This window comes from Oncorhynchus mykiss, chromosome 21 (assembly GCF_057628025.1).
Source record: "Oncorhynchus mykiss isolate SJ-2025 chromosome 21, ASM5762802v1, whole genome shotgun sequence".
In the NCBI taxonomy this organism is placed as follows: Eukaryota; Metazoa; Chordata; class Actinopteri; order Salmoniformes; family Salmonidae; genus Oncorhynchus; species Oncorhynchus mykiss.
In genome coordinates this window covers 54,001,677-54,029,311 of record NC_143042.1, presented here as the reverse complement: position 1 = coordinate 54,029,311, position 27,635 = coordinate 54,001,677, and the positions used below count along the sequence as shown (strand labels likewise).

Below are 27,635 nucleotides of genomic sequence, written 5' to 3'. Positions count from 1 at the left end.
CTCTACCAACATTCCTATCAAAGGTCAACAAGTGAAGATTTCTTCTCTCAGGGAAATATATTTTTTTGTCAAGCACATGTCATGGTACACTGCTGTCAAAAAGTTGGCGTAAGCCACAAGAAAAAGTACAATCCTTCGAGCCAGATTTGAACCAGCGACCTAAGGATTACAGCAATTTCACCTACAGTCCTCCGCTCTACCAACTGAGCTATCGAAGGTTAAAATATGTAGTCAAACGCCATCACCTAGATGGTCAGAGGTTTGGCAGCAGCATATGTTCCCTTTAAGAAATTAATCTGCTGAGTTTGGTGGTTTCTTGGAGCTGCTAAGGATTGCCCCCAGGTCTTCGTACGTTCAACTAATGCTCTATTCCTCTGAGCTACATCCCCTTAGATTGCAAGTAGTTGCATTTGGGAATACATAAAAAGTGAGCCGAGGAATAAAATCGCTGTTTAGCCCCCTAGCTTGCAAAATGTATTTTTCAATCTCCCTGTTGGTCTAGTGGTTAGGATTCGGTTCTTTTACCACCGCGGCCTGGGTTTGATTCCCGCTCAGGGAATGACTTGCTTTTGGGGAAACACTAGGCATAAGTCAAAAACTTGGCACAACTGCAGAAAAAGTTATACTCTTCTGAATCAGCGACCTAAGGACTGTTGCAATCTCGAGAACTCTCTGCTGCTCTACCAACATTCCTATCAAAGGTCAACAAGTGAAGATTTCTTCTCTCAGGGAAAGATATTTTTTTGTCAAGCACATGTCATGGTACACTGCTGTCAAAAAGTTGGCGTAAGCCACAAGAAAAAGTACAATCCTTCGAGCCGGATTTGAACCAGCGACCTAAGGATTACAGCAATTTCACCTACAGTCCTCCGCTCTACCAACTGAGCTATCGAAGGTTAAAATATGTAGTCAAACGCCATCACCTAGATGGTCAGAGGTTTGGCAGCAGCATATGTTCCCTTTAAGAAATTAATCTGCTGAGTTTGGTGGTTTCTTGGAGCTGCTAAGGATTGCCCCCAGGTCTTCGTACGTTCAACTAATGCTCTATTCCTCTGAGCTACATCCCCTTAGATTGCAAGTAGTTGCATTTGGGAATAGATAAAAAGTGAGCCGAGGAATAAAATCGCTGTTTAGCCCCCTAGCTTGCAAAATGTATTTTTCAATCTCCCTGTTGGTCTAGTGGTAAGGATTCGGTTCTTTTACCACCGCGGCCTGGGTTTGATTCCCGCTCAGGGAATGACTTGCTTTTGGGTAAACACTAGGCATAAGTCAAAAACTTGGAACAACTGCAGAAAAAGTTATACTCTTCTGAGTCAGCGACATACGGACTGTTGCAATCTCGAGAACTCTCTGCTGCTCTACCAACATTCCTATCAAAGGTCAACAAGTGAAGATTTCTTCTCTCAGGGAAATATATTTTTTTGTCAAGCACATGTCATGGTACACTGCTGTCAAAAAGTTGGCGTAAGCCACAAGAAAAAGTACAATCCTTCGAGCCAGATTTGAACCAGCGACCTAAGGATTACAGCAATTTCACCTACAGTCCTCCGCTCTACCAACTGAGCTATCGAAGGTTAAAATATGTAGTCAAACGCCATCACCTAGATGGTCAGAGGTTTGGCAGCAGCATATGTTCCCTTTAAGAAATTAATCTGCTGAGTTTGGTGGTTTCTTGGAGCTGCTAAGGATTGCCCCCAGGTCTTCGTACGTTCAACTAATGCTCTATTCCTCTGAGCTACATCCCCTTAGATTGCAAGTAGTTGCATTTGGGAATACATAAAAAGTGAGCCGAGGAATAAAATCGCTGTTTAGCCCCCTAGCTTGCAAAATGTATTTTTCAATCTCCCTGTTGGTCTAGTGGTTAGGATTCGGTTCTTTTACCACCGCTGCCTGGGTTTGATTCCCGCTCAGGGAATGACTTGCATTTGGGGCAACACTAGGCATAAGTCAAAAACTTGGCACAACTGCAGAAAAAGTTATACTCTTCTGAATCAGCGACCTAAGGACTGTTGAAATCTCGAGAACTCTCTGCTGCTCTACCAACATTCCTATCAAAGGTCAACAAGTGAAGATTTCTTCTCTCAGGGAAAGATATTTTTTTGTCAAGCACATGTCATGGTTCACTGCTGTCAAAAAGTTGGCGTAAGCCACAAGAAAAAGTACAATCCTTCGAGCCGGATTTGAACCAGCGACCTAAGGATTACAGCAATTTCACCTACAGTCCTCCGCTCTACCAACTGAGCTATCGAAGGTTAAAATATGTAGTCAAACGCCATCACCTAGATGGTCAGAGGTTTGGCAGCAGCATATGTTCCCTTTAAGAAATTAATCTGCTGAGTTTGGTGGTTTCTTGGAGCTGCTAAGGATTGCCCCCAGGTCTTCGTACGTTCAACTAATGCTCTATTCCTCTGAGCTACATCCCCTTAGATTGCAAGTAGTTGCATTTGGGAATAGATAAAAAGTGAGCCGAGGAATAAAATCGCTGTTTAGCCCCCTAGCTTGCAAAATGTATTTTTCAATCTCCCTGTTGGTCTAGTGGTTAGGATTCGGTTCTTTTACCACCGCTGCCTGGGTTTGATTCCCGCTCAGGGAATGACTTGCTTTTGGGGCAACACTAGGCATAAGTCAAAAACTTGGCACAACTGCAGAAAAAGTTATACTCTTCTGAATCAGCGACCTAAGGACTGTTGAAATCTCGAGAACTCTCTGCTGCTCTACCAACATTCCTATCAAAGGTCAACAAGTGAAGATTTCTTCTCTCAGGGAAATATATTTTTTTGTCAAGCACATGTCATGGTTCACTGCTGTCAAAAAGTTGGCGTAAGCCACAAGAAAAAGTACAATCCTTCGAGCCGGATTTGAACCAGCGACCTAAGGATTACAGCAATTTCACCTACAGTCCTCCGCTCTACCAACTGAGCTATCGAAGGTTAAAATATGTAGTCAAACGCCATCACCTAGATGGTCAGAGGTTTGGCAGCAGCATATGTTCCCTTTAAGAAATTAATATGCTGAGTTTGGTGGTTTCTTGGAGCTGCTAAGGATTGCCCCCAGGTCTTCGTACGTTCAACTAATGCTCTATTCCTCTGAGCTACATCCCCTTAGATTGCAAGTAGTTGCATTTGGGAATAGACAAAAAGTGAGCCGAGGAATAAAATCGCTGTTTAGCCCCCTAGCTTGCAAAATGTATTTTTCTCTCTCCCTGTTGGTCTAGTGGTAAGGATTCGGTTCTTTTACCACCGCGGCCTGGGTTTGATTCCCGCTCAGGGAATGTCTTGCTTTTGGGTAAACACTAGGCATAAGTCAAAAACTTGGAACAACTGCAGAATAAGTTATACTCTTCTGAGTCAGCGACATACGGACTGTCGCAATCTCGAGAACTCTCTGCTGCTCTACCAACATTCCTATCAAAGGTCAACAAGTGAAGATTTCTTCTCTCAGGGAAAGATATTTTTTTGTCAAGCACATGTCATGGTACACTGCTGTCAAAAAGTTGCCGTAAGCCACAAGAAAAAGTACAATCCTTCGAGCCGGATTTGAACCAGCGACCTAAGGATCACAGCAATTTCACCTACAGTCCTCCGCTCTACCAACTGAGCTATCGAAGGATAAAAAATGTAGTCAAACGCCATCACCTAGATGGTCAGAGGTTTGGCAGAAGCATATGTTCCCTTTAAGAAATTAATCTGCTGAGTTTGGTGGTTTCTTGGAGCTGCTAAGGATTGCCCCCAGGTCTTCGTACGTTCAACTAATGCTCTATTCCTCTGAGCTACATCCCCTTAGATTGCAAGTAGTTGCATTTGGGAATAGACAAAAAGTGAGCCGAGGAATAAAATCGCTGTTTAGCCCCCTAGCTTGCGAAATGTATTTTTCTCTCTCCCTGTTGGTCTAGTGGTAAGGATTCGGTTCTTTTACCACCGCGGCCTGGGTTTGATTCCCGCTCAGGGAATGTCTTGCTTTTGGGTAAACACTAGGCATAAGTCAAAAACTTGGAACAACTGCAGAATAAGTTATACTCTTCTGAGTCAGCGACATACGGACTGTCGCAATCTCGAGAACTCTCTGCTGCTCTACCAACATTCCTATCAAAGGTCAACAAGTGAAGATTTCTTCTCTCGGGGAAATATTTTTTTTTGTCAAGCACATGTCATGGTACACTGCTGTCAAAAAGTTGCCCTAAGCCACAAGAAAAAGTACAATCCTTCGAGCCGGATTTGAACCAGCAACCTAAGGATTACAGCAATTTCACCTACAGTCCTCCGCTCTACCAACTGAGCTATCGAAGAAATTAATCTGCTGAGTTTGGTGGTTTCTTGGAGCTGCTAAGGATTGCCCCCAGGTCTTTGAGCTACATCCCCTTAGATTGCAAGTAGTTGCATTTGGAAATAGACAAAAAGTGAGCCGAGGAATAAAATCGCTGTTTAGCCCCCTAGCTTGCGAAATGTATTTTTCTCTCTCCCTGTTGGTCTAGTGGTTAGGATTCGGTTCTTTTACCACCGCGGCCTGGGTTTGATTCCCGCTCAGGGAATGACTTGCTTTTGGGGAAACACTAGGCATAAGTCAAAAACTTGGCACAACTGCAGAAAAAGTTATACTCTTCTGAATCAGCGACCAAAGGACTGTTGCAATCTCGAGAACTCTCTGCTGCTCTACCAACATTCCTATCAAAGGTCAACAAGTGAAGATTTCTTCTCTCAGAGAAAAATATTTTTTTGTCAAGCACATGTCATGGTACACTGCTGTCAAAAAGTTGGCGTAAGGCACAAGAAAAAGTACAATCCTTCGAGCCGGATTTGAACAAGCGACCTAAGGATTACAGCAATTTCACCTACAGTCCTCCGCTCTACCAACTGAGCTATCGAAGGATAAAAAATGTAGTCAAACGCCATCACCTAGATGGTCAGAGGTTTGGCAGAAGCATATGTTCCCTTTAAGAAATTAATCTGCTGAGTTTGGTGGTTTCTTGGAGCTGCTGAGGATTGCCCCCAGGTCTTCGTACGTTCAACTAATGCTCTATTCCTCTGAGCTACATCCCCTTAGATTGCAAGTAGTTGCATTTGGGAATAGACAAAAAGTGAGCCGAGGAATAAAATCGCTGTTTAGCCCCCTAGCTTGCGAAATGTATTTTTCTCTCTCCCTGTTGGTCTAGTGGTAAGGATTCGGTTCTTTTACCACCGCGGCCTGGGTTTGATTCCCGCTCAGGGAATGTCTTGCTTTTGGGTAAACACTAGGCATAAGTCAAAAACTTGGAACAACTGCAGAATAAGTTATACTCTTCTGAGTCAGCGACATACGGACTGTCGCAATCTCGAGAACTCTCTGCTGCTCTACCAACATTCCTATCAAAGGTCAACAAGTGAAGATTTCTTCTCTCAGGGAAATATTTTTTTTTGTCAAGCACATGTCATGGTACACTGCTGTCAAAAAGTTGCCGTAAGCCACAAGAAAAAGTACAATCCTTCGAGTCGGATTTGAACCAGCGACCTAAGGATTACAGCAATTTCACCTACAGTCCTCCGCTCTACCAACTGAGCTATCGAAGGATAAAAAATGTAGTCAAACGCCATCACCTAGATGGTCAGAGGTTTGGCAGAAGCATATGTTCCCTTTAAGAAATTAATCTGCTGAGTTTGGTGGTTTCTTGGAGCTGCTAAGGATTGCCCCCAGGTCTTCGTACGTTCAACTAATGCTCTATTCCTCTGAGCTACATCCCCTTAGATTGCAAGTAGTTGCATTTGGGAATAGACAAAAAGTGAGCCGAGGAATAAAATCGCTGTTTAGCCCCCTAGCTTGCGAAATGTATTTTTCTCTCTCCCTGTTGGTCTAGTGGTAAGGATTCGGTTCTTTTACCACCGCGGCCTGGGTTTGATTCCCGCTCAGGGAATGTCTTGCTTTTGGGGAAACACTAGGCATGAGTCAAAAACTTGGAACAACTGCAGAAAAAGTTATACTCTTCTGAATCTGCGACCTAAGGACTGTTGCAATCTCGAGAACTCTCTGCTGCTCTACCAACATTCCTATCAAAGGTCAACAAGTGAAGATTTCTTCTCTCAGGGAAAGATATTTTTTTGTCAAGCACATGTCATGGTACACTGCTGTCAAAAAGTTGGCGTAAGCCACAAGAAAAAGTACAATCCTTCGAGCAGGATTTGAACCAGCGACCTAAGGATTACAGCAATATCACCTACAGTCCTCCGCTCTACCAACTGAGCTATCGAAGGATAAAAAATGTAGTCAAACGCCATCACCTAGATGGTCAGAGGTTTGGCAGAAGCATATGTTCCCTTTAAGAAATTAATCTGCTGAGTTTGGTGGTTTCTTGGAGCTGCTAAGGATTGCCCCCAGGTCTTCGTACGTTCAACTAATGCTCTATTCCTCTGAGCTACATCCCCTTAGATTGCAAGTAGTTGCATTTGGGAATAGACAAAAAGTGAGCCGAGGAATAAAATCGCTGTTTAGCCCCCTAGCTTGCGAAATGTATTTTTCTCTCTCCCTGTTGGTCTAGTGGTAAGGATTCGGTTCTTTTACCACCGCGGCCTGGGTTTGATTCCCGCTCAGGGAATGTCTTGCTTTTGGGTAAACACTAGGCATAAGTCAAAAACTTGGAACAACTGCAGAATAAGTTATACTCTTCTGAGTCAGCGACATACGGACTGTCGCAATCTCGAGAACTCTCTGCTGCTCTACCAACATTCCTATCAAAGGTCAACAAGTGAAGATTTCTTCTCTCAGGGAAAGATATTTTTTTGTCAAGCACATGTCATGGTACACTGCTGTCAAAAAGTTGGCGTAAGCCACAAGAAAAAGTACAATCCTTCGAGCCGGATTTGAAACAGCGACCTAAGGATTACAGCAATTTCACCTACAGTCCTCCGTTCTACCAACTGAGCTATCGAAGGATAAAAAATGTAGTCAAACGCCATCACCTAGATGGTCAGAGGTTTGGCAGAAGCATATGTTCCCTTTAAGAAATTAATCTGCTGAGTTTGGTGGTTTCTTGGAGCTGCTAAGGATTGCCCCCAGGTCTTCGTACGTTCAACTAATGCTCTATTCCTCTGAGCTACATCCCCTTAGATTGCAAGTAGTTGCATTTGGGAATAGACAAAAAGTGAGCCGAGGAATAAAATCGCTGTTTAGCCCCCTAGCTTGCGAAATGTATTTTTCTCTCTCCCTGTTGGTCTAGTGGTTAGGATTCGGTTCTTTTACCACCGCGGCCTGGGTTTGATTCCCGCTCAGGGAATGACTTGCTTTTGGGGAAACACTAGGCATAAGTCAAAAACTTGGCACAACTGCAGAAAAAGTTATACTCTTCTGAATCAGCGACCAAAGGACTGTTGCAATCTCGAGAACTCTCTGCTGCTCTACCAACATTCCTATCAAAGGTCAACAAGTGAAGATTTCTTGTCTCAGAGAAAGATATTTTTTGTCAAGCACATGTCATGGTACACTGCTGTCAAAAAGTTGGCGTAAGGCACAAGAAAAAGTACAATCCTTCGAGCCGGATTTGAACAAGCGACCTAAGGATTACAGCAATTTCACCTACAGTCCTCCGCTCTACCAACTGAGCTATCGAAGGATAAAAAATGTAGTCAAACACCATCACCTAGATGGTCAGAGGTTTGGCAGAAGCATATGTTCCCTTTAAGAAATTAATCTGCTGAGTTTGGTGGTTTCTTGGAGCTGCTGAGGATTGCCCCCAGGTCTTCGTACGCCGAGGAATAAAATCGCTGTTTAGCCCCCTAGCTTGCGAAATGTATTTTTCTCTCTCCCTGTTGGTCTAGTGGTAAGGATTCGGTTCTTTTACCACCGCGGCCTGGGTTTGATTCCCGCTCAGGGAATGTCTTGCTTTTGGTTAAACACTAGGCATAAGTCAAAAACTTGGAACAACTGCAGAATAAGTTATACTCTTCTGAGTCAGCGACATACGGACTGTCGCAATCTCGAGAAATCTCTGCTGCTCTACCAACATTCCTATCAAAGGTCAACAAGTGAAGATTTCTTCTCTCAGGGAAATATTTTTTGTTGTCAAGCACATGTCATGGTACACTGCTGTCAAAAAGTTGCCGTAAGCCACAAGAAAAAGTACAATCCTTCGAGCCGGATTTGAACCAGCGACCTAAGGATTACAGCAATTTCACCTACAGTCCTACGCTCCACCAACTGAGCTATCGAAGGATAAAAAATGTAGTCAAACGCCATCACCTAGATGGTCAGAGGTTTGGCAGAAGCATATGTTCCCTTTAAGAAATTAATCTGCTGAGTTTGGTGGTTTCTTGGAGCTGCTAAGGATTGCCCTCAGGTCTTCGTACGTTCAACTAATGCTCTAGTCCTCTGAGCTACATCCCCTTAGATTGCAAGTAGTTGCATTTGGGAATAGATAAAAAGTGAGCCGAGGAATAAAATCGCTGTTTAGCCCCCTAGCTTGCAAAATGTATTTTTCTCTCTCCCTATTGGTCTAGTGGTTAGGATTCGGTTCTTTTACCACCGCGGCCTGGGTTTGATTCCCGCTCAGGGAATGACTTGCTTTTGGGGAAACACTAGGCATAAGTCAAAAACTTGGCACAACTGCAGAAAAAGTTATACTCTTCTGAATCAGCGACCTAAGGACTGTTGCAATCTCGAGAACTCTCTGCTGCTCTACCAACATTCCTATCAAAGGTCAACAAGTGAAGATTTCTTCTCTCAGGGAAATATTTTTTTTTGTCAAGCACATGTCACGGTACACTGCTGTCAAAAAGTTGCCGTAAGCCACAAGAAAAAGTACAATCCTTCGAGCCGGATTTGAACCAGCGACCTAAGGATTACAGCAATTTCACCTACAGTCCTCCGCTCTACCAACTGAGCTATCGAAGGATAAAAAATGTAGTCAAACGCCATCACCTAGATGGTCAGAGGTTTGGCAGAAGCATATGTTCCCTTTAAGAAATTCATCTGCTGAATAGCCGAGCTTGCGAAATGTATTTTTCTCTCTCCCTGTTGGTCTAGTGGTAAGGATTCGGTTCTTTTACCACCGCGGCCTGGGTTTGATTCCCGCTCAGGGAATGACTTGCTTTTGGGGAAACACTAGGCATAAGTCAAAAACTTGGCACAACTGCAGAAAAAGTTATACTCTTCTGAATCAGCGACCTAAGGACTGTTGCAATCTCGAGAACTCTCTGCTGCTCTACCAACATTCCTATCAAAGGTCAACAAGTGAAGATTTCTTCTCTCAGGGAAAGATATTTTTTTGTCAAGCACATGTCATGGTACACTGCTGTCAAAAAGTTGGCGTAAGGCACAAGAAAAAGTACAATCCTTCGAGCCGGATTTGAACAAGCAACCTAAGGATTACAGCAATTTCACCTACAGTCCTCCGCTCTACCAACTGAGCTATCGAAGGATAAAAAATGTAGTCAAACGCCATCACCTAGATTGTCAGAGGTTTGGCAGAAGCATATGTTCCCTTTAAGAAATTAATCTGCTGAGTTTGGTGGTTTCTTGGAGCTGCTAAGGATTGCCCCCAGGTCTTCGTACGTTCAACTAATGCTCTATTCCTCTGAGCTACATCCCCTTAGATTGCAAGTAGTTGCATTTGGGAATAGATAAAAAGTGAGCCGAGGAATAAAATCGCTGTTTAGCCCCCTAGCTTGCGAAATGTATTTTTCTCTCTCCCTGTTGGTCTAGTGGTAAGGATTCGGTTCTTTTACCACCGCGGCCTGGGTTTGATTCCCGCTCAGGGAATGACTTGCTTTTGGGTAAACACTAGGCATAAGTCAAAAACTTGGAACAACTGCAGAATAAGTTATACTCTTCTGAGTCAGCGACATACGGACTGTTGCAATCTCGAGAACTCTCTGCTGCTCTACCAACATTCCTATCAAAGGTCAACAAGTGAAGATTTCTTCTCTCAGGGAAATATATTTTTTTGTCAAGCACATGTCATGGTACACTGCTGTCAAAAAGTTGGCGTAAGCCACAAGAAAAAGTACAATCCTTCGAGCCAGATTTGAACCAGCGACCTAAGGATTACAGCAATTTCACCTACAGTCCTCCGCTCTACCAACTGAGCTATCGAAGGTTAAAATATGTAGTCAAACGCCATCACCTAGATCAGGGGTGTCAAAGTCAAATGGACGGAGGGCCAAATAAAAAAATCAGCTACAAGACGAGGGCCGGACTGTTCGAATGTTCATTGAAAAATTTTTAAATGACGCATATAGTCTAGTGAACCTAATTGAACCTACTGAAAACCTAACAAATATATTACAATATGATCAGATAAATAAAGCAATATTTTCTTATGGCTCTGTCAGTAATCTTTAATTTTCAACAGACACAAAAGACAAATTTCCTTTATATAAATATCCCCATAACATGAACATTAAATGAAAGAAACCGGTATTCAAGGCACCATCAGTAGACTATATTTTCTATTTTAGCAAAAGTGGGCTAAATTTACTTCAAAGAAAAAACAATAATAGCAATTTTCTATCATCCACTCAACTGAAATATTTTTAAAATATAATTGGATTGAAATACAAAAAAATAAAGTGCAAAAATCTATTAATCAAAAACAACACTTTGTTTAAGGAGAAGTAACATGCAGTGAAAACAAATATTAAATTTTAACTTTTAAACTTGAACTGAGTAAAAACTCTAAATATGTGATTGCACAGTAATGTTCACTTGTTTGAGGTTGAGGGTGATACTTGGTGGTGTCCCATCTTTTCCACAAGTTCATCAATGTTCGGGGTAAGGCTCTGAGCTGAAGAAATCCTCAGAATTGAGTGGAGGTGTTCAGCAGTAAGTCGACTTCTGTGTGATGTTTTGTTCAGGTTCATCAAAGAAAACAGTTGTTCACACAGGTATGTGCTGCCAAACATAGACAACGTTTGAGCAGCCTGGATGCGCAGCTGGGGCATTGTGCCGGGGAGGAAACGGGCGAACTCCGCAGCACCCACTGCCGCATATTTTGCCCTCAGTGCATCATTGCATTGGAGGTCAATCAACTCCATTTGGAGGTTTGGTGGTGAGCTTTCCACGTCAACAGCAAATGGGTTACCGAGCAGTTCCAACCTGCTTTTTTGTGCTTCAAAGTCAGCAAATCGGCGTCGAAAGTCAGCGGCAAGCATACCTATTTTATCAGCCAACTGTGTGCTCGGGAACGCACTGGTAGAGAGCTTCTCTTTCATGGTCTGGCAGCTGGGAAAGTGGCTCAAATTTTCTTTCCGCATCTGCGTCTCCCACAGAGTCAGTTTGGTTTTAAATGCCTTCACTGTACTGTACATATCAGAGATGACACGATCCCGACCCTGCAGCTGCAAGTTTATTGCATTCAGATGACTCGTAATGTCACACAGAAAAGCCATTTCACACAGAAACATTTCGTCTCGGAGTTGTGTTGTGTCTTTCCCTTTGCTGTCCAAGAACAGACAAATCTCCTCACGAAGCTCGAAACATCTTTGAAGCACCTTTCCCTGGCTTAGCCATCGCACCTCTGTGTGATAAGGCAAATCACCATGCTCCGTTTCTAACTCCGTCAGAAATGCCTTGAACTGGCGGTGATTCAAACCTTTGGCTCTGATAAAGTTAACTGTGCGCGTGATGATGCTCATTACATGCTCCATTTTCAAGGCTTTACCGCACAACGCTTCCTGGTGTATGATACAATGATAAGCTGTCAGCTCACCTGTCGCGTTTTCCTCTTGCATCTTTTCCCGTATCTTCGCCACCAGTCCGCTCCTGTGTCCACACATCGCAGGTGCTCCGTCGGTTGTCAAACCCACAAGTTTTTCCCAAGGCAGCTCCATCTCATTTACACATCTTGACACCTCTTCATACAAATCATGCCCCGTAGTTGTGCCATGCATAGGACGTAAAGCCAAAAACTCCTCTGTCACGCTTAGGTTGGAGTCCACTCCGCGGATGAAAATTGACAACTGGGCAATGTCAGAAATGTCGGTGCTCTCATCCACAGCCAAGGAATATGCAATAAAATCTTTTCCCTTTTTCACAAGCTGCTCTTTTAGATTGATGGACAACTGGTCTACTCTCTCGGCAATGGTGTTTCTGCTCAGACTCACATTTAAAAAGAGTTGCCTTTTTTCTGGGCAAACTTCGTCACAAACTTTAATCATGCAGTTTTTGATGAAATCCCCCTCCGTAAATGGCCGGGCTGATTTAGCGATCTCTTCTGCCAAAATAAAACTGGCCTTGACAGTTGCGTCCGCGTGTGTGTCCGCGTGTTTCGTTTCATAATGTCGTCTCAGATTATACTCTTTCAGTACCGCCACACTTTCTCCACACAGAAGACACACAGGTTTTCCAGCTACCTTCGTGAACATATACTCCGACTCCCACCTTGTTTGAAACCCCCGGTTCTCAGTATCCACCTTCCGTTTTGCCATTTTTGATGGGTATCTGAAAGTTAATTTTACTGTGATGCTGACGACTGCTGTGCCAATAAATATTGAAATGAAGCAGCCTACTGCTCGGTGCGTCACCTTTGCATTGTGGGAAATGTAGTATTGGTGCGTGTAAAAGATCTGCGGGCTGCCGGCTTGCTGCGGGCCGGTTCTAATAATAAATCAAGATCATCCCAGGGGCCGTAAAAAACCTTCTTGCGGGCCGGATGTGGCCCGCGGGCCTTGACTCTGACATATGTGACCTAGATGGTCAGAGGTTTGGCAGCAGCATATGTTCCCTTTAAGAAATTAATCTGCTGTGTTTGGTGGTTTCTTGGAGCTGCTAAGGATTGCCCCCAGGTCTTCGTACGTTCAACTAATGCTCTATTCCTCTGAGCCTTATCCCCTTAGATTGCAAGTAGTTGCATTTGGGAATAGATAAAAAGTGAGCCGAGGAATAAAATCGCTGTTTAGCCCCCTAGCTTGCAAAATGTATTTTTCAATCTCCCTGTTGGTCTAGTGGTTAGGATTCGGTTCTTTTACCACCGCTGCCTGGGTTTGATTCCCGCTCAGGGAATTACTTGCTTTTGGGGCAACACTAGGCATAAGTCAAAAACTTGGCACAACTGCAGAAAAAGTTATACTCTTCTGAATCAGCGACCTAAGGACTGTTGAAATCTCGAGAACTCTCTGCTGCTCTACCAACATTCCTATCAAAGGTCAACAAGTGAAGATTTCTTCTCTCGGGGAAAGATATTTTTTTGTCAAGCACATGTCATGGTTCACTGCTGTCAAAAAGTTGGCGTAAGCCACAAGAAAAAGTACAATCCTTCGAGCCGGATTTGAACCAGCGACCTAAGGATTACAGCAATTTCACCTACAGTCCTCCGCTCTACCAACTGAGCTATCGAAGGATAAAAAATGTAGTCAAACGCCATCACCTAGATGGTCAGAGGTTTGGCAGAAGCATATGTTCCCTTTAAGAAATTAATCTGCTGAGTTTGGTGGTTTCTTGGAGCTGCTAAGTATTGCCCCCAGGTCTTCGTACGTTCAACTAATGCTCTATTCCTCTGAGCTACATCCCCTTAGATTGCAAGTAGTTGCATTTGGGAATAGACAAAAAGTGAGCCGAGGAATAAAATCGCTGTTTAGCCCCCTAGCTTGCGAAATGTATTTTTCTCTCTCCCTGTTGGTCTAGTGGTAAGGATTCGGTTCTTTTACCACCGCGGCCTGGGTTTGATTCCCGCTCAGGGAATGACTTGCTTTTGGGGAAACACTAGGCATAAGTCAAAAACTTGGAACAACTGCAGAATAAGTTATACTCTTCTGAGTCAGCGACATACGGACTGTTGCAATCTCGAGAACTCTCTGCTGCTCTACCAACATTCCTATCAAAGGTCAACAAGTGAAGATTTCTTCTCTCAGGGAAAGATATTTTTTTGTCAAGCACATGTCATGGTTCACTGCTGTCAAAAAGTTGGCATAAGCCACAAGAAATAGTACAATCCTTCGAGCCGGATTTGAACCAGCGACCTAAGGATTACAGCAATTTCACCTACAGTCCTCCGCTCTACCAACTGAGCTATCGAAGGATAAAAAATGTAGTCAAACGCCATCACCTAGATGGTCAGAGGTTTGGCAGAAGCATATGTTCCCTTTAAGAAATTAATCTGCTGAGTTTGGTGGTTTCTTGGAGCTGCTAAGGATTGCCCCCAGGTCTTCGTACGTTCAACTAATGCTCTATTCCTCTGAGCCTTATCCCCTTAGATTGCAAGTAGTTGCATTTGGGAATAGACAAAAAGTGAGCCGAGGAATAAAATCGCTGTTTAGCCCCCTAGCTTGCGAAATGTATTTTTCTCTCTCCCTGTTGGTCTAGTGGTAAGGATTCGGTTCTTTTACCACCGCGGCCTGGGTTTGATTCCCGCTCAGGGAATGACTTGCTTTTGGGTAAACACTAGGCATAAGTCAAAAACTTGGAACAACTGCAGAATAAGTTATACTCTTCTGAGTCAGCGACATACGGACTGTTGCAATCTCGAGAACTCTCTGCTGCTCTACCAACATTCCTATCAAAGGTCAACAAGTGAAGATTTCTTCTCTCAGGGAAATATATTTTTTTGTCAAGCACATGTCATGGTACACTGCTGTCAAAAAGTTGGCGTAAGCCACAAGAAAAAGTACAATCCTTCGAACCAGATTTGAACCAGCGACCTAAGGATTACAGCAATTTCACCTACAGTCCTCCGCTCTACCAACTGAGCTATCAAAGGTTAAAATTATGTAGTCAAACGCCATCACCTAGATGGTCAGAGGTTTGGCAGCAGCATATGTTCCCTTTAAGAAATTAATCTGCTGAGTTTGGTGGTTTCTTGGAGCTGCTAAGGATTGCCCCCAGGTCTTCGTACGTTCAACTAATGCTCTATTCCTCTGAGCTACATCCCCTTAGATTGCAAGTAGTTGCATTTGGGAATAGATAAAAAGTGAGCCGAGGAATAAAATCGCTGTTTAGCCCCCTAGCTTGCAAAATGTATTTTTCAATCTCCCTGTTGGTCTAGTGGTTAGGATTCGGTTCTTTTACCACCGCTGCCTGGGTTTGATTCCCGCTCAGGGAATGACTTGCTTTTGGGGCAACACTAGGCATAAGTCAAAAACTTGGCACAACTGCAGAAAAAGTTATACTCTTCTGAATCAGCGACCTAAGGACTGTTGAAATCTCGAGAACTCTCTGCTGCTCTACCAACATTCCTATCAAAGGTCAACAAGTGAAGATTTCTTCTCTCAGGGAAAGATATTTTTTTGTCAAGCACATGTCATGGTTCACTGCTGTCAAAAAGTTGGCGTAAGCCACAAGAAAAAGTACAATCCTTCGAGCCGGATTTGAACCAGCGACCTAAGGATTACAGCAATTTCACCTACAGTCCTCCGCTCTACCAACTGAGCTATCGAAGGATAAAAAATGCAGTCAAACGCCATCACCTAGATGGTCAGAGGTTTGGCAGAAGCATATGTTCCCTTTAAGAAATTAATCTGCTGAGTTTGGTGGTTTCTTGGAGCTGCTAAGGATTGCCCCCAGGTCTTCGTACGTTCAACTAATGCTCTATTCCTCTGAGCTACATCCCCTTAGATTGCAAGTAGTTGCATTTGGGAATAGACAAAAAGTGAGCCGATGAATAAAATCGCTGTTTAGCCCCCTAGCTTGCGAAATGTATTTTTCTCTCTCCCTGTTGGTCTAGTGGTTAGGATTCGGTTCTTTTACCACCGCGGCCTGGGTTTGATTCCCGCTCAGGGAATGACTTGCTTTTGGGGAAACACTAGGCATAAGTCAAAAACTTGGCACAACTGCAGAAAAAGTTATACTCTTCTGAATCAGCGACCTAAGGACTGTTGCAATCTCGAGAACTCTCTGCTGCTCTACCAACATTCCTATCAAAGGTCAACAAGTGAAGATTTCTTCTCTCAGGGAAAGATATTTTTTTGTCAAGCACATGTCATGGTTCACTGCTGTCAAAAAGTTGCCGTAAACCACAAGAAAAAGTACAATCCTTCGAGCCGGATTTGAACCAGCGACCTAAGGATTATAGCAATTTCACCTACAGTCCTCCGCTCTACCAACTGAGCTATCGAAGGATAAAAAATGTAGTCAAACGCCATCACCTAGATGGTCAGAGGTTTGGCAGAAGCATATGTTCCCTTTAAGAAATTAATCTGCTGAGTTTGGTGGTTTCTTGGAGCTGCTAAGGATTGCCCCCAGGTCTTCGTACGTTCAACTAATGCTCTATTCCTCTGAGCTACATCCCCTTAGATTGCAAGTAGTTGCATTTGGGAATAGATAAAAAGTGAGCCGAGGAATAAAATCGCTGTTTAGCCCCCTAGCTTGCAAAATGTATTTTTCAATCTCCCTGTTGGTCTAGTGGTTAGGATTCGGTTCTTTTACCACCGCTGCCTGGGTTTGATTCCCGCTCAGGGAATGACTTGCTTTTGGGGCAACACTAGGCATAAGTCAAAAACTTGGCACAACTGCAGAAAAAGTTATACTCTTCTGAATCAGCGACCTAAGGACTGTTGAAATCTCGAGAACTCTCTGCTGCTCTACCAACATTCCTATCAAAGGTCAACAAGTGAAGATTTCTTCTCTCAGGGAAAGATATTTTTTTGTCAAGCACATGTCATGGTTCACTGCTGTCAAAAAGTTGGCGTAAGCCACAAGAAAAAGTACAATCCTTCGAGCCGGATTTGAACCAGCGACCTAAGGATTACAGCAATTTCACCTACAGTCCTCCGCTCTACCAACTGAGCTATCGAAGGATAAAAAATGTAGTCAAACGCCATCACCTAGATGGTCAGAGGTTTGGCAGAAGCATATGTTCCCTTTAAGAAATTAATCTGCTGAGTTTGGTGGTTTCTTGGAGCTGCTAAGGATTGCCCCCAGGTCTTCGTACGTTCAACTAATGCTCTATTCCTCTGAGCTACATCCCCTTAGATTGCAAGTAGTTGCATTTGGGAATAGACAAAAAGTGAGCCGATGAATAAAATCGCTGTTTAGCCCCCTAGCTTGCGAAATGTATTTTTCTCTCTCCCTGTTGGTCTAGTGGTTAGGATTCGGTTCTTTTACCACCGCGGCCTGGGTTTGATTCCCGCTCAGGGAATGACTTGCTTTTGGGGAAACACTAGGCATAAGTCAAAAACTTGGCACAACTGCAGAAAAAGTTATACTCTTCTGAATCAGCGACCTAAGGACTGTTGCAATCTCGAGAACTCTCTGCTGCTCTACCAACATTCCTATCAAAGGTCAACAAGTGAAGATTTCTTCTCTCAGGGAAAGATATTTTTTTGTCAAGCACATGTCATGGTTCACTGCTGTCAAAAAGTTGCCGTAAACCACAAGAAAAAGTACAATCCTTCGAGCCGGATTTGAACCAGCGACCTAAGGATTACAGCAATTTCACCTACAGTCCTCCGCTCTACCAACTGAGCTATCGAAGGATAAAAAATGTAGTCAAACGCCATCACCTAGATGGTCAGAGGTTTGGCAGAAGCATATGTTCCCTTTAAGAAATTAATCTGCTGAGTTTGGTGGTTTCTTGGAGCTGCTAAGGATTGCCCCCAGGTCTTCGTACGTTCAACTAATGCTCTATTCCTCTGAGCTACATCCCCTTAGATTGCAAGTAGTTGCATTTGGGAATAGACAAAAAGTGAGCCGAGGAATAAAATCGCTGTTTAGCCCCCTAGCTTGCGAATTGTATTTTTCTCTCTCCCTGTTGGTCTAGTGGTTAGGATTCGGTTCTTTTACCACCGCGGCCTGGGTTTGATTCCCGCTCAGGGAATGACTTGCTTTTGGGGAAACACTAGGCATAAGTCAAAAACTTGGCACAACTGCAGAAAAAGTTATACTCTTCTGAATCAGCGACCTAAGGACTGTTGCAATCTCGAGAACTCTCTGCTGCTCTACCAACATTCCTATCAAAGGACAACAAGTGAAGATTTCTTCTCTCAGGGAAAGATATGTTTTGGTCAAGCACATGTCATGGTACACTGCTGTCAAAAAGTTGGCGTAAGCCACAAGAAAAAGTACAATCCTTCGAGCCAGATTTGAACCAGCGACCTAAGGATTATAGCAATTTCACCTACAGTCCTCTGCTCTACCAACTGAGCTATCGAAGGTTAAAATATGTAGTCAAACGCCATCACCTAGATGGTCAGAGGTTTGGCAGCAGCATATGTTCCCTTTAAGAAATTAATCTGCTGAGTTTGGTGGTTTCTTGGAGCTGCTAAGGATTGCCCCCAGGTCTTCGTACGTTCAACTAATGCTCTATTCCTCTGAGCTACATCCCCTTAGATTGCAAGTAGTTGCATTTGGGAATAGATAAAAAGTGAGCCGAGGAATAAAATCGCTGTTTAGCCCCCTAGCTTGCGAAATGTATTTTTCTCTCTCCCTGTTGGTCTAGTGGTAAGGATTCGGTTCTTTTACCACCGCGGCCTGGGTTTGATTCCCGCTCAGGGAATGACTTGCTTTTGGGTAAACACTAGGCATAAGTCAAAAACTTGGAACAACTGCAGAATAAGTTATACTCTTCTGAGTCAGCGACATACGGACTGTTGCAATCTCGAGAACTCTCTGCTGCTCTACCAACATTCCTATCAAAGGTCAACAAGTGAAGATTTCTTCTCTCAGGGAAATATATTTTTTTGTCAAGCACATGTCATGGTACACTGCTGTCAAAAAGTTGGCGTAAGCCACAAAAAAAAGTACAATCCTTCGAGCCAGATTTGAACCAGCGACCTAAGGATTATAGCAATTTCACCTACAGTCCTCTGCTCTACCAACTGAGCTATCGAAGGTTAAAATATGTAGTCAAACGCCATCACCTAGATGGTCAGAGGTTTGGCAGCAGCATATGTTCCCTTTAAGAAATTAATCTGCTGAGTTTGGTGGTTTCTTGGAGCTGCTAAGGATTGCCCCCAGGTCTTCGTACGTTCAACTAATGCTCTATTCCTCTGAGCTACATCCCCTTAGATTGCAAGTAGTTGCATTTGGGAATAGACAAAAAGTGAGCCGAGGAATAAAATCGCTGTTTAGCCCCCTAGCTTGCGAATTGTATTTTTCTCTCTCCCTGTTGGTCTAGTGGTTAGGATTCGGTTCTTTTACCACCGCGGCCTGGGTTTGATTCCCGCTCAGGGAATGACTTGCTTTTGGGGAAACACTAGGCATAAGTCAAAAACTTGGCACAACTGCAGAAAAAGTTATACTCTTCTGAATCAGCGACCTAAGGACTGTTGCAATCTCGAGAACTCTCTGCTGCCCTACCAACATTCCTATCAAAGGACAACAAGTGAAGATTTCTTCTCTCAGGGAAAGATATGTTTTGGTCAAGCACATGTCATGGTACACTGCTGTCAAAAAGTTGGCGTAAGCCACAAGAAAAAGTACAATCCTTCGAGCCAGATTTGAACCAGCGACCTAAGGATTATAGCAATTTCACCTACAGTCCTCTGCTCTACCAACTGAGCTATCGAAGGTTAAAATATGTAGTCAAACGCCATCACCTAGATGGTCAGAGGTTTGGCAGCAGCATATGTTCCCTTTAAGAAATTAATCTGCTGAGTTTGGTGGTTTCTTGGAGCTGCTAAGGATTGCCCCCAGGTCTTCGTACGTTCAACTAATGCTCTATTCCTCTGAGCTACATCCCCTTAGATTGCAAGTAGTTGCATTTGGGAATAGATAAAAAGTGAGCCGAGGAATAAAATCGCTGTTTAGCCCCCTAGCTTGCGAAATGTATTTTTCTCTCTCCCTGTTGGTCTAGTGGTAAGGATTCGGTTCTTTTACCACCGCGGCCTGGGTTTGATTCCCGCTCAGGGAATGACTTGCTTTTGGGTAAACACTAGGCATAAGTCAAAAACTTGGAACAACTGCAGAATAAGTTATACTCTTCTGAGTCAGCGACATACGGACTGTTGCAATCTCGAGAACTCTCTGCTGCTCTACCAACATTCCTATCAAAGGTCAACAAGTGAAGATTTCTTCTCTCAGGGAAATATATTTTTTTGTTAAGCACATGTCATGGTACACTGCTGTCAAAAAGTTGGCGTAAGCCACAAAAAAAAGTACAATCCTTCGAGCCAGATTTGAACCAGCGACCTAAGGATTACAGCAATTTCACCTACAGTCCTCCGCTCTACCAACTGAGCTATCGAAGGTTAAATTTTGTAGTCAAACGCCATCACCTAGATGGTCAGAGGTTTGGCAGAAGCATATGTTCCCTTTAAGAAATTAATCTGCTGAGTTTGGTGGTTTCTTGGAGCTGCTAAGGATTGCCCCCAGGTCTTCGTGCGTTCAACTAATGCTCTATTCCTCTGAGCTACATCCCCTTAGATTGCAAGTAGTTGCATTTGGGAATAGACAAAAAGTGAGCCGATGAATAAAATCGCTGTTTAGCCCCCTAGCTTGCGAAATGTATTTTTCTCTCTCCCTGTTGGTCTAGTGGTTAGGATTCGGTTCTTTTACCACCGCGGCCTGGGTTTGATTCCCGCTCAGGGAATGACTTGCTTTTGGGGAAACACTAGGCATAAGTCAAAAACTTGGCACAACTGCAGAAAAAGTTATACTCTTCTGAATCAGCGACCTAAGGACTGTTGCAATCTCGAGAACTCTCTGCTGCTCTACCAACATTCCTATCAAAGGTCAACAAGTGAAGATTTCTTCTCTCAGGGAAAGATATTTTTTTGTCAAGCACATGTCATGGTTCACTGCTGTCAAAAAGTTGCCGTAAACCACAAGAAAAAGTACAATCCTTCGAGCCGGATTTGAACCAGCGACCTAAGGATTACAGCAATTTCACCTACAGTCCTCCGCTCTACCAGCTGAGCTATCGAAGGATAAAAAATGTAGTCAAACGCCATCACCTAGATGGTCAGAGGTTTGGCAGAAGCATATGTTCCCTTTAAGAAATTAATCTGCTGAGTTTGGTGGTTTCTTGGAGCTGCTGAGGATTGCCCCCAGGTCTTCGTACGTTCAACTAATGCTCTATTCCTCTGAGTCACATCCCCTTAGATTGCAAGTAGTTGCATTTGGGAATAGACAAAAAGTGAGCCGAGGAATAAAATCGCTGTTTAGCCCCCTAGCTTGCGAAATGTATTTTTCTCTCTCCCTGTTGGTCTAGTGGTTAGGATTCGGTTCTTTTACCACCGCGGCCTGGGTTTGATTCCCGCTCAGGGAATGACTTGCTTTTGGGGAAACACTAGGCATAAGTCAAAAACTTGGCACAACTGCAGAAAAAGTTATACTCTTCTGAATCAGCGACCTAAGGACTGTTGCAATCTCGAGAACTCTCTGCTGCTCTACCAACATTCCTATCAAAGGTCAACAAGTGAAGATTTCTTCTCTCAGGGAAAGATATTTTTTTGTCAAGCACATGTCATGGTTCACTGCTGTCAAAAAGTTGCCGTAAACCACAAGAAAAAGTACAATCCTTCGAGCCGGATTTGAACCAGCGACCTAAGGATTACAGCAATTTCACCTACAGTCCTCCGCTCTACCAACTGAGCTATCGAAGGATAAAAAATGTAGTCAAACGCCATCACCTAGATGGTCAGAGGTTTGGCAGAAGCATATGTTCCCTTTAAGAAATTAATCTGCTGAGTTTGGTGGTTTCTTGGAGCTGCTAAGGATTGCCCCCAGGTCTTCGTACGTTCAACTAATGCTCTATTCCTCTGAGCTACATCCCCTTAGATTGCAAGTAGTTGCATTTGGGAATAGACAAAAAGTGAGCCGAGGAATAAAATCGCTGTTTAGCCCCCTAGCTTGCGAATTGTATTTTTCTCTCTCCCTGTTGGTCTAGTGGTTAGGATTCGGTTCTTTTACCACCGCGGCCTGGGTTTGATTCCCGCTCAGGGAATGACTTGCTTTTGGGGAAACACTAGGCATAAGTCAAAAACTTGGCACAACTGCAGAAAAAGTTATACTCTTCTGAATCAGCGACCTAAGGACTGTTGCAATCTCGAGAACTCTCTGCTGCTCTACCAACATTCCTATCAAAGGACAACAAGTGAAGATTTCTTCTCTCAGGGAAAGATATGTTTTGGTCAAGCACATGTCATGGTACACTGCTGTCAAAAAGTTGGCGTAAGCCACAAGAAAAAGTACAATCCTTCGAGCCAGATTTGAACCAGCGACCTAAGGATTATAGCAATTTCACCTAGTCCTCTGCTCTACCAACTGAGCTATCGAAGGTTAAAATATGTAGTCAAACGCCATCACCTAGATGGTCAGAGGTTTGGCAGCAGCATATGTTCCCTTTAAGAAATTAATCTGCTGAGTTTGGTGGTTTCTTGGAGCTGCTAAGGATTGCCCCCAGGTCTTCGTACGTTCAACTAATGCTCTATTCCTCTGAGCTACATCCCCTTAGATTGCAAGTAGTTGCATTTGGGAATAGATAAAAAGTGAGCCGAGGAATAAAATCGCTGTTTAGCCCCCTAGCTTGCGAAATGTATTTTTCTCTCTCCCTGTTGGTCTAGTGGTAAGGATTCGGTTCTTTTACCACCGCGGCCTGGGTTTGATTCCCGCTCAGGGAATGACTTGCTTTTGGGTAAACACTAGGCATAAGTCAAAAACTTGGAACAACTGCAGAATAAGTTATACTCTTCTGAGTCAGCGACATACGGACTGTTGCAATCTCGAGAACTCTCTGCTGCTCTACCAACATTCCTATCAAAGGTCAACAAGTGAAGATTTCTTCTCTCAGGGAAATATATTTTTTTGTCAAGCACATGTCATGGTACACTGCTGTCAAAAAGTTGGCGTAAGCCACAAAAAAAAGTACAATCCTTCGAGCCAGATTTGAACCAGCGACCTAAGGATTATAGCAATTTCACCTACAGTCCTCTGCTCTACCAACTGAGCTATCGAAGGTTAAAATATGTAGTCAAACGCCATCACCTAGATGGTCAGAGGTTTGGCAGCAGCATATGTTCCCTTTAAGAAATTAATCTGCTGAGTTTGGTGGTTTCTTGGAGCTGCTAAGGATTGCCCCCAGGTCTTCGTACGTTCAACTAATGCTCTATTCCTCTGAGCTACATCCCCTTAGATTGCAAGTAGTTGCATTTGGGAATAGACAAAAAGTGAGCCGAGGAATAAAATCGCTGTTTAGCCCCCTAGCTTGCGAATTGTATTTTTCTCTCTCCCTGTTGGTCTAGTGGTTAGGATTCGGTTCTTTTACCACCGCGGCCTGGGTTTGATTCCCGCTCAGGGAATGACTTGCTTTTGGGGAAACACTAGGCATAAGTCAAAAACTTGGCACAACTGCAGAAAAAGTTATACTCTTCTGAATCAGCGACCTAAGGACTGTTGCAATCTCGAGAACTCTCTGCTGCCCTACCAACATTCCTATCAAAGGACAACAAGTGAAGATTTCTTCTCTCAGGGAAAGATATGTTTTGGTCAAGCACATGTCATGGTACACTGCTGTCAAAAAGTTGGCGTAAGCCACAAGAAAAAGTACAATCCTTCGAGCCAGATTTGAACCAGCGACCTAAGGATTATAGCAATTTCACCTACAGTCCTCTGCTCTACCAACTGAGCTATCGAAGGTTAAAATATGTAGTCAAACGCCATCACCTAGATGGTCAGAGGTTTGGCAGCAGCATATGTTCCCTTTAAGAAATTAATCTGCTGAGTTTGGTGGTTTCTTGGAGCTGCTAAGGATTGCCCCCAGGTCTTCGTACGTTCAACTAATGCTCTATTCCTCTGAGCTACATCCCCTTAGATTGCAAGTAGTTGCATTTGGGAATAGACAAAAAGTGAGCCGAGGAATAAAATCGCTGTTTAGCCCCCTAGCTTGCGAATTGTATTTTTCTCTCTCCCTGTTGGTCTAGTGGTTAGGATTCGGTTCTTTTACCACCGCGGCCTGGGTTTGATTCCCGCTCAGGGAATGACTTGCTTTTGGGGAAACACTAGGCATAAGTCAAAAACTTGGCACAACTGCAGAAAAAGTTATACTCTTCTGAATCAGCGACCTAAGGACTGTTGCAATCTCGAGAACTCTCTGCTGCCCTACCAACATTCCTATCAAAGGACAACAAGTGAAGATTTCTTCTCTCAGGGAAAGATATGTTTTGGTCAAGCACATGTCATGGTACACTGCTGTCAAAAAGTTGGCGTAAGCCACAAGAAAAAGTACAATCCTTCGAGCCAGATTTGAACCAGCGACCTAAGGATTATAGCAATTTCACCTACAGTCCTCTGCTCTACCAACTGAGCTATCGAAGGTTAAAATATGTAGTCAAACGCCATCACCTAGATGGTCAGAGGTTTGGCAGCAGCATATGTTCCCTTTAAGAAATTAATCTGCTGAGTTTGGTGGTTTCTTGGAGCTGCTAAGGATTGCCCCCAGGTCTTCGTACGTTCAACTAATGCTCTATTCCTCTGAGCTACATCCCCTTAGATTGCAAGTAGTTGCATTTGGGAATAGATAAAAAGTGAGCCGAGGAATAAAATCGCTGTTTAGCCCCCTAGCTTGCGAAATGTATTTTTCTCTCTCCCTGTTGGTCTAGTGGTAAGGATTCGGTTCTTTTACCACCGCGGCCTGGGTTTGATTCCCGCTCAGGGAATGACTTGCTTTTGGGTAAACACTAGGCATAAGTCAAAAACTTGGAACAACTGCAGAATAAGTTATACTCTTCTGAGTCAGCGACATACGGACTGTTGCAATCTCGAGAACTCTCTGCTGCTCTACCAACATTCCTATCAAAGGTCAACAAGTGAAGATTTCTTCTCTCAGGGAAATATATTTTTTTGTCAAGCACATGTCATGGTACACTGCTGTCAAAAAGTTGGCGTAAGCCACAAAAAAAAGTACAATCCTTCGAGCCAGATTTGAACCAGCGACCTAAGGATTACAGCAATTTCACCTACAGTCCTCCGCTCTACCAACTGAGCTATCGAAGGTTAAATTTTGTAGTCAAACGCCATCACCTAGATGGTCAGAGGTTTGGCAGAAGCATATGTTCCCTTTAAGAAATTAATCTGCTGAGTTTGGTGGTTTCTTGGAGCTGCTAAGGATTGCCCCCAGGTCTTCGTGCGTTCAACTAATGCTCTATTCCTCTGAGCTACATCCCCTTAGATTGCAAGTAGTTGCATTTGGGAATAGACAAAAAGTGAGCCGATGAATAAAATCGCTGTTTAGCCCCCTAGCTTGCGAAATGTATTTTTCTCTCTCCCTGTTGGTCTAGTGGTTAGGATTCGGTTCTTTTACCACCGCGGCCTGGGTTTGATTCCCGCTCAGGGAATGACTTGCTTTTGGGGAAACACTAGGCATAAGTCAAAAACTTGGCACAACTGCAGAAAAAGTTATACTCTTCTGAATCAGCGACCTAAGGACTGTTGCAATCTCGAGAACTCTCTGCTGCTCTACCAACATTCCTATCAAAGGTCAACAAGTGAAGATTTCTTCTCTCAGGGAAAGATATTTTTTTGTCAAGCACATGTCATGGTTCACTGCTGTCAAAAAGTTGCCGTAAACCACAAGAAAAAGTACAATCCTTCGAGCCGGATTTGAACCAGCGACCTAAGGATTACAGCAATTTCACCTACAGTCCTCCGCTCTACCAGCTGAGCTATCGAAGGATAAAAAATGTAGTCAAACGCCATCACCTAGATGGTCAGAGGTTTGGCAGAAGCATATGTTCCCTTTAAGAAATTAATCTGCTGAGTTTGGTGGTTTCTTGGAGCTGCTAAGGATTGCCCCCAGGTCTTCGTACGTTCAACTAATGCTCTATTCCTCTGAGTCACATCCCCTTAGATTGCAAGTAGTTGCATTTGGGAATAGACAAAAAGTGAGCCGAGGAATAAAATCGCTGTTTAGCCCCCTAGCTTGCGAAATGTATTTTTCTCTCTCCCTGTTGGTCTAGTGGTTAGGATTCGGTTCTTTTACCACCGCGGCCTGGGTTTGATTCCCGCTCAGGGAATGACTTGCTTTTGGGGAAACACTAGGCATAAGTCAAAAACTTGGCACAACTGCAGAAAAAGTTATACTCTTCTGAATCAGCGACCTAAGGACTGTTGCAATCTCGAGAACTCTCTGCTGCTCTACCAACATTCCTATCAAAGGTCAACAAGTGAAGATTTCTTCTCTCAGGGAAATATATTTTTTTGTCAAGCACATGTCATGGTTCACTGCTGTCAAAAAGTTGCCGTAAACCACAAGAAAAAGTACAATCCTTCGAGCCGGATTTGAACCAGCGACCTAAGGATTACAGCAATTTCACCTACAGTCCTCCGCTCTACCAACTGAGCTATCGAAGGATAAAAAATGTAGTCAAACGCCATCACCTAGATGGTCAGAGGTTTGGCAGAAGCATATGTTCCCTTTAAGAAATTAATCTGCTGAGTTTGGTGGTTTCTTGGAGCTGCTAAGGATTGCCCCCAGGTCTTCGTACGTTCAACTAATGCTCTATTCCTCTGAGCTACATCCCCTTAGATTGCAAGTAGTTGCATTTGGGAATAGACAAAAAGTGAGCCGAGGAATAAAATCGCTGTTTAGCCCCCTAGCTTGCGAAATGTATTTTTCTCTCTCCCTGTTGGTCTAGTGGTTAGGATTCGGTTCTTTTACCACCGCGGCCTGGGTTTGATTCCCGCTCAGGGAATGACTTGCTTTTGGGGAAACACTAGGCATAAGTCAAAAACTTGGCACAACTGCAGAAAAAGTTATACTCTTCTGAATCAGCGACCTAAGGACTGTTGCAATCTCGAGAACTCTCTGCTGCTCTACCAACATTCCTATCAAAGGTCAACAAGTGAAGATTTCTTCTCTCAGGGAAATATATTTTTTTGTCAAGCACATGTCATGGTACACTGCTGTCAAAAAGTTGGCGTAAGCCACAAAAAAAAGTACAATCCTTCGAGCCAGATTTGAACCAGCGACCTAAGGATTACAGCAATTTCACCTACAGTCCTCCACTCTACCAACTGAGCTATCGAAGGTTAAAATATGTAGTCAAACGCCATCACCTAGATGGTCAGAGGTTTGGCAGCAGCATATGTTCCCTTTAAGAAATGAATCTGCTGAGTTTGGTGGTTTCTTGGAGCTGCTAAGGATTGCCCCCAGGTCTTCGTACGTTCAACTAATGCTCTATTCCTCTGAGCTACATCCCCTTAGATTGCAAGTAGTTGCATTTGGGAATAGATAAAAAGTGAGCCGAGGAATAAAATCGCTGTTTAGCCCCCTAGCTTGCAAAATGTATTTTTCAATCTCCCTGTTGGTCTAGTGGTTAGGATTCGGTTCTTTTACCACCGCTGCCTGGGTTTGATTCCCGCTCAGGGAATGACTTGCTTTTGGGGCAACACTAGGCATAAGTCAAAAACTTGGCACAACTGCAGAAAAAGTTATACTCTTCTGAATAAGCGACCTAAGGACTGTTGCAATCTCGAGAACTCTCTGCTGCTCTACCAACATTCCTATCAAAGGTCAACAAGTGAAGATTTCTTCTCTCAGGGAAAGATATTTTTTTGTCAAGCACATGTCATGGTTCACTGCTGTCAAAAAGTTGGCGTAAACCACAAGAAAAAGTACAATCCTTCGAGCCGGATTTGAACCAGCGACCTAAGTATTACAGCAATTTCACCTACAGTCCTCCGCTCTACCAACTGAGATATCGAAGGATAAAAAATGTAGTCAAACGCCATCACCTAGATGGTCAGAGGTTTGGCAGAAGCATATGTTCACTTTAAGAAATTAATCTGCTGAGTTTGGTGGTTTCTTG

The 27,635-nt window shown here is 43.5% G+C and overlaps 1 protein-coding gene and 15 non-coding genes across 16 annotated transcripts in view; 1 reads left to right on the top strand and 15 right to left on the bottom strand.

The window, feature by feature from the left end:
• Positions 1–27,635, top strand: part of LOC110516899 (uncharacterized) — a 134,597-nt gene that overhangs the window by 22,543 nt on the left and 84,419 nt on the right. The window lies entirely within an intron of this gene.
• On the bottom strand, positions 810–896 carry trnay-gua (transfer RNA tyrosine (anticodon GUA)). The gene is given in 2 exon segments: positions 810–845; positions 860–896. It is a non-coding gene; the product is annotated as a tRNA-Tyr (tRNA).
• On the bottom strand, positions 2,166–2,252 carry trnay-gua (transfer RNA tyrosine (anticodon GUA)). The gene is given in 2 exon segments: positions 2,166–2,201; positions 2,216–2,252. It is a non-coding gene; the product is annotated as a tRNA-Tyr (tRNA).
• trnay-gua (transfer RNA tyrosine (anticodon GUA)) lies at positions 2,844–2,930 on the bottom strand. Its single transcript is given in 2 exon segments — positions 2,844–2,879; positions 2,894–2,930. It is a non-coding gene; the product is annotated as a tRNA-Tyr (tRNA).
• Positions 3,522–3,608, bottom strand: trnay-gua (transfer RNA tyrosine (anticodon GUA)). Its single transcript is given in 2 exon segments — positions 3,522–3,557; positions 3,572–3,608. It is a non-coding gene; the product is annotated as a tRNA-Tyr (tRNA).
• trnay-gua (transfer RNA tyrosine (anticodon GUA)) lies at positions 8,767–8,853 on the bottom strand. Its single transcript is given in 2 exon segments — positions 8,767–8,802; positions 8,817–8,853. It is a non-coding gene; the product is annotated as a tRNA-Tyr (tRNA).
• Positions 13,211–13,297, bottom strand: trnay-gua (transfer RNA tyrosine (anticodon GUA)). The gene is given in 2 exon segments: positions 13,211–13,246; positions 13,261–13,297. It is a non-coding gene; the product is annotated as a tRNA-Tyr (tRNA).
• trnay-gua (transfer RNA tyrosine (anticodon GUA)) lies at positions 13,889–13,975 on the bottom strand. The gene is given in 2 exon segments: positions 13,889–13,924; positions 13,939–13,975. It is a non-coding gene; the product is annotated as a tRNA-Tyr (tRNA).
• trnay-gua (transfer RNA tyrosine (anticodon GUA)) lies at positions 15,246–15,332 on the bottom strand. Its single transcript is given in 2 exon segments — positions 15,246–15,281; positions 15,296–15,332. It is a non-coding gene; the product is annotated as a tRNA-Tyr (tRNA).
• trnay-gua (transfer RNA tyrosine (anticodon GUA)) lies at positions 15,924–16,010 on the bottom strand. The gene is given in 2 exon segments: positions 15,924–15,959; positions 15,974–16,010. It is a non-coding gene; the product is annotated as a tRNA-Tyr (tRNA).
• Positions 16,602–16,688, bottom strand: trnay-gua (transfer RNA tyrosine (anticodon GUA)). Its single transcript is given in 2 exon segments — positions 16,602–16,637; positions 16,652–16,688. It is a non-coding gene; the product is annotated as a tRNA-Tyr (tRNA).
• Positions 17,280–17,366, bottom strand: trnay-gua (transfer RNA tyrosine (anticodon GUA)). The gene is given in 2 exon segments: positions 17,280–17,315; positions 17,330–17,366. It is a non-coding gene; the product is annotated as a tRNA-Tyr (tRNA).
• trnay-gua (transfer RNA tyrosine (anticodon GUA)) lies at positions 20,670–20,756 on the bottom strand. The gene is given in 2 exon segments: positions 20,670–20,705; positions 20,720–20,756. It is a non-coding gene; the product is annotated as a tRNA-Tyr (tRNA).
• Positions 21,348–21,434, bottom strand: trnay-gua (transfer RNA tyrosine (anticodon GUA)). Its single transcript is given in 2 exon segments — positions 21,348–21,383; positions 21,398–21,434. It is a non-coding gene; the product is annotated as a tRNA-Tyr (tRNA).
• On the bottom strand, positions 25,414–25,500 carry trnay-gua (transfer RNA tyrosine (anticodon GUA)). The gene is given in 2 exon segments: positions 25,414–25,449; positions 25,464–25,500. It is a non-coding gene; the product is annotated as a tRNA-Tyr (tRNA).
• Positions 26,092–26,178, bottom strand: trnay-gua (transfer RNA tyrosine (anticodon GUA)). Its single transcript is given in 2 exon segments — positions 26,092–26,127; positions 26,142–26,178. It is a non-coding gene; the product is annotated as a tRNA-Tyr (tRNA).